The following is an 8,134-nucleotide window of genomic DNA, read 5'->3' on the forward strand; positions in this document are numbered from 1 at the left end:
AAGGATGCCAAAAATCTCAGAGGAAATGGGTGCGACATAGCTTAGAGCTAGGAGAGTCACTACAGCTTGAATCATCCGCTTGGCCACTTGGCTCTGGTCTCCGATCAAACCGGACAGTCACAAAGGTCAGTGCCTACTGGTGTCTCCTACCCTGCCTTATCAATCAGCCCTGGGTTGGACCAATGTGTAGAGAGGATTGGGAAGGGAGGATACAGCTGCTAACATGAAAGCAGCAGCACGATCAGGCTTAGTAACAGGTTGGCAGAGAGGCACGATCTCCAGGGCTCACGTGATCAGCCCTGAACACTCTGAATGGGAGAGGGAGGAGCAAGGGGGAGGTGTCCTGGCAGTCAGGGCAACTGGAAAGTGAGATGAACCAAACTTTCCCAGTCTGAACTCAGTGGCCCAGGCAGTCCAGTCTCTTCTGGAAATATCTTTGCAGGAAACATGCATAAGCCTGGTTTTAACCACTCCCTTCCTGGTTGTCTTATTTATTTCTCAAAATCATGAAAGTGCAAGGAGCTGGACCTTTATCTGCCCTGGATCTCATGTCCTGGAGAATTCTGAAAGCTGCTCTGGTGGCTGCAGGAGACAGGATCGAGAGTATCCTAAGCAGAAATCACCAGACCAATGCTGGCTCCAACGCAACAGTCCCCAACCTTTTTAGCACCAGGGCGGGTGGGGAGAGGGATGGCAAGTGATGGGGAGTGGCTGTAAATACAGATGGAGCTTCGCTGGCTTGGCCCATGGCTCACCTCCTGCTGTGCAGCTTGGTTCCTAAGAGGCCACAGAATGGTACCCAGTCTGTGGCCTGGGGTTGGGGACTGCAGCTCTAAGGAATGTCCTCAGTATGTTCAGATCTCCTAAGATGGGGTCCGAGAGTCCTGTACCACACTGAGTCAAGCATACTTTTTCTAAGACAGCCTGGTAAAAGTGATTTCACTGGCCAAGATACCCTGCCCCGAGGGTCTTGGTGGGGTGTAGTGTGTGTGTGTGTGTGTGTGTGTGTGTGTGTGTGGAAGGCGGAGGTGGGGAAGAATGACAAACTTGCAATGTCGGGACAGGGCAGGCAAGAAGCTAAATGCATTTTAATATTAGGTTTAGCTATAGGCATTTCTGAAGTCATATTAAATTTCAAGCTTAAATCACACACTTCACAAGTGGACATGGAGGTTTAGAAGCCTCGGTAATTATTACTAGAAGTATTTGTCTTGGCATCGAGTCAAAAGCAGAAGCCTGTGCATAAGCCAGGCCCCTGGCCGGTGCAATCCTTTGTAGTAAGAGCCTCCTGCCTGAGCTGCTCCTCAGGTCCCATCTTCCACTCAGAAGTGGCAGCCACCATCCTGCATCCTACCCCTGGTGAAGTCCTGACCCCTTGTCTTTTGAATCCAATGTCAGTTGTTTTAATGAAACAGAGCATCCTGCTCCTGAACATGGAAAGATGACGAGCCCAGAACTATCACTACGCCTCCAATAGTTACCTCAAGACTTGTTCCCAGACCAGTGATCACTCTGGGAAATCCAGCCAGGACACTTGACACACTAGAGAATAAAATGGACATCTCAAAGCCTGCAAAAATGGTTGTTGGAGGGAACAAAGCGCATCCCTACTATGTGGAGGGTTGCGCTCACGCTTGGCTCTTGTTCCGTCGGGGGAGCCTTAAAAAGAGGTAGGCTGCAAGGACTGGGAGGGAGGTTGTGGAAATGAAAGGCCTGGGGTGTGGGGTGCCAAAGGCTCAGAGACAGGTTAGACGCCTGCTGTCCATATCAAATCGCCCTGGTGTGTCCTCACTGAAATGGCTCACGTCATAATCCAAAGGATGGTTCCATGGGGTGAAACCATGTCATGGTCCCAGTGGGTGGCACTTTTGTTGAGTTTACAGTTGGTGACACATCACACTTTCTTCCCAGCATAGAGCTGAGGGAGTTGCTCAACTCTAGGCCTGGCCAAGGGAAGACAGAGCAGATCTATATTCCAAGTTGGTGACAGTGTGACACCACTGAGATGGTTTGGGATGTTTGGTAATAGAATCCCTCCTGGGGTTTTCTGCCTGGGAATATGTGTCCTGCAGTATGAGGGTTGTTCTTTTCTGGCATTAGTTGTCTCAGTCCCAGCCAGTTCCTCTGAGCTGTGCTAAAGAACCCCAGGTCCCAGGCCTCTGTCCTCCCCTTTTCAGCTCCTGGAATGTCAAGGCAGGTGCGGGTCATTCTCTTGGCTCTGCGGTTACCTTTTTGGGACAGAGTGAGACATCAGTAATAGGCAGCACAGCTAACCTGTCCCTAGGGGACAGTGTTGCTGTTTGGAGTCCCAGAGGGTGAGCCCACACCACACCACATACTGTGAGGCTCCCTCAGTGCAAGGGAACCATGACAGAGGTTGCCCCTCAACCTTCTCAAGCAGTCTTTGTCCCAGTACCTTGAGCGCTCCAAGGGCGGCTTCCACAGCTCAGGGAGTGCGCCTCTCATCGCCATCCTGGCAGGCTCCATCTTCTTCGCCGTGGGCTTCCTTGGAGAAGGTGCAAAGGGGCAGCTCTGCAGCTGCTCCTGCTGTGTACCTGTCCTGGCTGTGTGAAGCTATAGCACAGTGAGCACGTACTGGCCTGTCTTGACCCTGTGGGTGGACGGGCCTGGGGGGAGGCAGGAGACTGAGCCCCCAGCATTCCTTCTGCTTCTCAGGAATGCATGTGCCACCTCCTGGCTCAGATGTTTACAGGGAATGACGTGGAGAGGATAGGAAGACACCTGAGCTGAGGGGGTCCTGGCTGCAGGAAACAGCCTGCACAGAGTTCCATCAGAGAGCTTTCCCCCACTCCAATCTTACCACTGGGGTCAAGTGCTGTCACTGCATGGTCTAAGAAGCACGTGAAGATGAAAACCCATGACTGGGCCTGAGCCAGCATTCTCTAGGCCGATGTCAGGGAATTCCTTTTAGTTCCCTAGTTGGGGGAGGGGCAGGAAGAGGAAGAGGAGGAGGTGTCCTTTGATTCATCCCCTTGCAACCTGCCACAGCCTCAGGTGATAGAGAACAAGAGCAGCAATGACACCCAGTGGAGAAATACATGCCAGCTCCCTTCTATCTAGACAGGCATCGCCCGGTCTGTCCCTCTAGAATTCTCAGCAGACGCCACCTTCCAGGACTGGGTCTGGGTCCTGTCCATGGTGCTGACATCTAGGGCAGGAGGAAAGGCAGGCTGGACTGGACCCGATGGAAGGGCCTGACTTCAGATGTCTGCTATCTCAGGGGCTTCAAGGCCATGGCTCATGTGGCTGCCAACCACAGGTGACCTCCCAAGCCTCTAATGCTATTTCTCTGAGCCAAGGCCAAGTCCTAGCCTTTATCAAACTGTCTATTCCTCATCTCTTCTCCAAGGGAAGGCTAAGGAGAGAAAAGATACTGTTCTCAATCCACAAAGCCATCTCAACTAATAACAGAAATCCAAAAAAGAATGCCAGTTTTGGGACTTCCTTTAATCATGCTTATTATTAATAAACAGGCATCTCTTCCTTGTTTGCATCCTTCCTTCCAGCCATCCACCCATTTATCCATTCAACACATTTTAGAGCACTAATTGTCACTTAGTATATTTTGAGCATTATGCAGCCAGCAGCCAGACAGCCAGATGATGGATATGTCACAGTGAGCAAAAACTGACACACAGGTCCCTGCCCTAATGGAACTCATCATCTGGTACAGGAGACAGACACTAATCAAATAATAATACAGATCAATATATAACATCACCAGGCACAGTGGCTCACACCTTCAATCCCAGCAATTTGCGAGGCCAAGGTAGCTCCAGGTTGGCATGTTCCTTTGGCCCCAGACTCCTTGCCCCATGGGGAGGGGGCAAACCCAGAGTAGGGCTAGAGTGGGCCCCTCTGGCAAGGCCTAAGGATGATACCAGCAGGGCAACACAACGTCTCACTCTCTCCTCTACCGACAGGTAGGTGATCAGAGGGTGGACCCGCGTGCCTCAGAAACGGTGCCTATAAGTCCTCTGCCCAAGTTCAACGCTTGCCCCTGTTTTCCGGTGGCACAATGAAATCAGATCATTTGCAGAGGTGGAGATAGAATACAGGAGAACTATAATGGATATGTAGTAACCCAGCGCTGGGAACAGTGGAGGAACTGTTACCACCCTTAGGCCCAAGGACAAGGAGCAAGAAGGATACTGGCCCCTAGGAGGAGAGAGTCACATTGAGGACGATGACATGACTGGAGAATGTGTGACTTTTGGTTGAGGGATCCCAAGGTGCCTCCCAGGTAGGGACTCAGGAGACTAAAGATCATGGCCTCTCTCTCCTCCCTTCCTCTAATTTCCCACTCGTGTTCCCTGTTGGCCAAACGCAACCAAAGCCAGAGGCACAGGACCTGTTGATGTAGCCCAGATAGGTTGGCCGCCCAGGGCAGAGAATAGGAGGGAGAAGGGTGAAAGGTGGGCAACTGGAAAATATCCAGCACAGCCACTAAATAATGACCCAGATAAAAGTCATCAGTAGCAGAGATGAAAGGTGAGCATTTGTGAACAGAGTGTTATGTCACAATCAATCAAAACTGAAGTCTTGAGAACCCTGAGTGTGTCTGATATTGCACGACGTGGTGGTCAGGCATAACTGCCAGGCAGCTCCCATGGGGAATGCTACGCCAGCACGTCCAACTCAGAAAGGTTCGGTCTTCCCAGAGGCGCCCAGCTCAGTGTACGACTGAGACTGGAACCCAGGCCCGCTCCCCGGCGTGGTTTTGGCCACACCCCCCGCCTCCCCAGTTCTGACAAAACCTACAGACAGGGTAGGGAGGAGGAACGGGGTAGAGGGAAATGGAAAAAGGTTTCAGGTGTGTTAGGTGTGCAGGCACAGTGAACATCTGAGTGGAAATGGCCAGCCAGCAGCCAGACATGCAGGACTAGAGCCCATAAAAAAAAGGCCACTCACATGCTCCACGCCTCAGAGCACGAGACCTGGTGGGGGAGAGCACTACCCTTGCTCTAACAAAAGCTGGCCCAGGGACCAGCCATCTGCAGGAAGACCAGGGAATCACATGCCACAAAGGAGGATGCTACATTTCCTCCCATTTTTTTCCTACCTACTTTTTTCCTTTTCCCACCCACTTGCTCGCCTCTCTCACTAGTGCCCTACTCTCCTTCCCCTTCCTTCTGCTGTCACCGTTACTTTGTTCATCTAAAACCTAATGATGGGCAGTATCCACCTACAAGGACCAGATTCAAAATTAAACATCAAGAAACTTAGATGGGCTAAATTAAAAGAAAATTAAAAGGCACGATGCAAACCAGCTATGATATTGGATACTTAAATGGAAATCCTACACAGTTTCCCATTGAAATGTCATCTGATCTGAGAGCATATGTACCAGCGAGAAGTGAATTTTTCTGAATATCTGACATGAAGCCTACTCCAGGGAGCTGTTCTCTTGGTCTGACTTAGCTCAGCTCTATGAACAAACACCCGCTCGGTTTGTCTTGAGCAGTGTTGATCTGAGTGGGCGATGTGCCAGGTTTCTCATCGTTACTGGCAGATTTCTTAAGTAACTTGCTGATACTGTCGCTGTCTTGGAGTGGAGCCCTACCTCTGCTATTTTTAGGGGCTTGTACTAGGAACCCACCTGTCATTCAGCCAGCCTTTGCTCACACATGACTTGAACGTGGGCACTACCGATCACACAGAGAAGGGATGCTGTCTATGGGAGGCATGTCGGAGACTCTGACTCACTTTTTTAGGGCTCTTTGGCCCCGTGTCTTCCCCCCAGCTCCCCATCCCAGTTTCCAGATCAGCTCCTAGCCTTAACTAATCCATAAACCAACACTGCAGCTCTAAGAAGTCAGCCTAGGAGAAGGGCTTAGTAGATGGGGATAAGCCATGAGGTCTTGGAGCCCCATACGGAAGAAGTGAGTTGTTAACCAAGGAGTGAGCCATGCCAGTGAGTTGTAAACCCAGTCTCAGTGTGGACCAGCCAGTTTTGCCATGTTCCCCAGCTTTACTCGGCACCCGTGGCCCTGGCTGATCATTTGGCAAATGAATGCCACTGTCACAAGTTATCAGAATGGAAATGTATCAGAACAGGGAAGAATTTTCAAAATCACTTACTCCAAACCCCTCATTTTATAGATGAGGGAACCACAGTCCAGAAAGTAAAATGTCTTACCCAGACACAGGCAGTTAGGGGCTCAACAGAAGTGGGATCCAGGTTTTCTAACACCTGGTGTATCACCCGTCAACAAGTGCGTAGGACAAACACTGGACACATAAAGTTTATGTCCTGATGGCGACTCAAGAACATCATCCTCATATACAAAGAGCAAGGCATCACTGGCACCATTAAAGGAATTCTCTAAGGACACAAAGGGTGCCTCCCACTGAAGTCTGAGCCATCTTTACAATATCATTTAAAATTACAAAAGAAAATTCAATTTTGTGGTTTTCTGTATCCTCTAGTTTAAGAACCTCACATTTAGATTGGAGGGTGTAACGGATAAGAGGTTTTGCTAAAGACAGTAACAAGCAGTGGTAGAACAAGTTAAAGTGTACTTTAATGGAAATTATAAGAGTGAACACATAAAGAGATTGAGGATGAGGATTAATAATAAAACTTCTGGTGTTATTTCCAAAGGCGATGAAGATTTCATATTTTAAAAAAGTTAGTCTCGGCCGGGCACGGTGGCTCACGCCTGTAATCCTAGCACTCTGGGAGGCCGAGGCGGGTGGATCGCTCAAGGTCAGGAGTTCGAGACCAGCCTGAGCAAGAGCGAGACCCCATCTCTACTAAAAATAGAAAAAAATTATATGGACAACTAAAAATATATATGTAGAAAAATTAGCCGGGCATAGTGGCGCATGCCTGTAGTCCCAGCTACTCGGGAGGCTGAGGCAGGAGGATCGCTTGAGCCCAGGAGTTTGAGGTTGCTGTGAGCTAGGCTGATGCCACGGCACTCACTCTAGCCTGGGCAACAAAGTGAGACTCTGTCTCAAAAAAAAAAAAAAAAAAAAAAAAAAAAAAGTTAGTCTCTGCTGACTACCTCCATCTTTTCACTTCCCATTCACTTTTTTCCCCTTAACATGCAAGAATGTATACCTCAGCATTATTCGTGGTAACAAAACCTACACGAAAACCATGAAACTGGAAACTAAGTGAATGCCCATCAATTGAAAATGGCTGAATAAACTCTGGCACACCAACACCACTGAATACAAGGCAAATAAAAAAACCATATCACACAACTGGGCACGCTGGTGCATGCCTGTAGTCCTATCCTAGCTACTTGGGAAGATGAGCCAGGAGGATTACTTGAGCCCAGGAGTCAGAGACTACAGTGAGCTGTGATCATGCCATTGCACTCCAGCCTGGGCAACAGGGTGAGACCCTGACTCTAAAAAAAAAAAAAAAAAAAAAAAAGACAAAAACCATACCACTGCCTGACAAAGATAAGATGAAGAAAAAAATTAAAATTGGCCGGGCGCGGTGGCTTACGCCTGTAATCCTAGCACTCTGGGAGGCCGAGGTGGGCGGATCGTTTGAGCTCAGGAGTTCGAGACCAGCCTGAGCAAGAGCGAGACCCCATCTCTACTAAAAAATAGAAAGAAATTATATAGACAGCTAAATATATATATAGAAAAAACTAGCCGGGCATGGTGGCGTATGCCTGTAGTCCCAGCTACTCAGGAGGCTGAGGCAGGAGGATTGCTTGAGCCCAGGAGTTTGAGGTTGCTGTGAGCTAGGCTGACGCCATGGCACTCACGCTAGCCTGGGCAACAGAGTGAGACTGTGTCTCAAAAAAAAAAAAAAAAGAAAAAAAAAAAGAAAAAAATTAAAATTAAAATAATAATAAAAATCATATCTTAACAAATCAAATGAGAAAGCAGGCATGAGAATTCACCTATCCTTCATCAAGTCCAACATTTAAAAACCCTGCAAAAATGCAAAATAATGCCACTTTCTACACTGATCCTTGTTTCTGAAAATACAGGTATTACTCATCAAATATATTAACTGTGCTAAGATATACAGGTTTATTACTATTACCCTAAATGAATTAATACATAAATATCCCAACAACAATTCTCATTGAATGAGGACTATATGGAAACTACAAATTCAATTAGAAAAAAAAATTAGACAACC

This window comes from Eulemur rufifrons, chromosome 29 (assembly GCF_041146395.1).
Source record: "Eulemur rufifrons isolate Redbay chromosome 29, OSU_ERuf_1, whole genome shotgun sequence".
In the NCBI taxonomy this organism is placed as follows: Eukaryota; Metazoa; Chordata; class Mammalia; order Primates; family Lemuridae; genus Eulemur; species Eulemur rufifrons.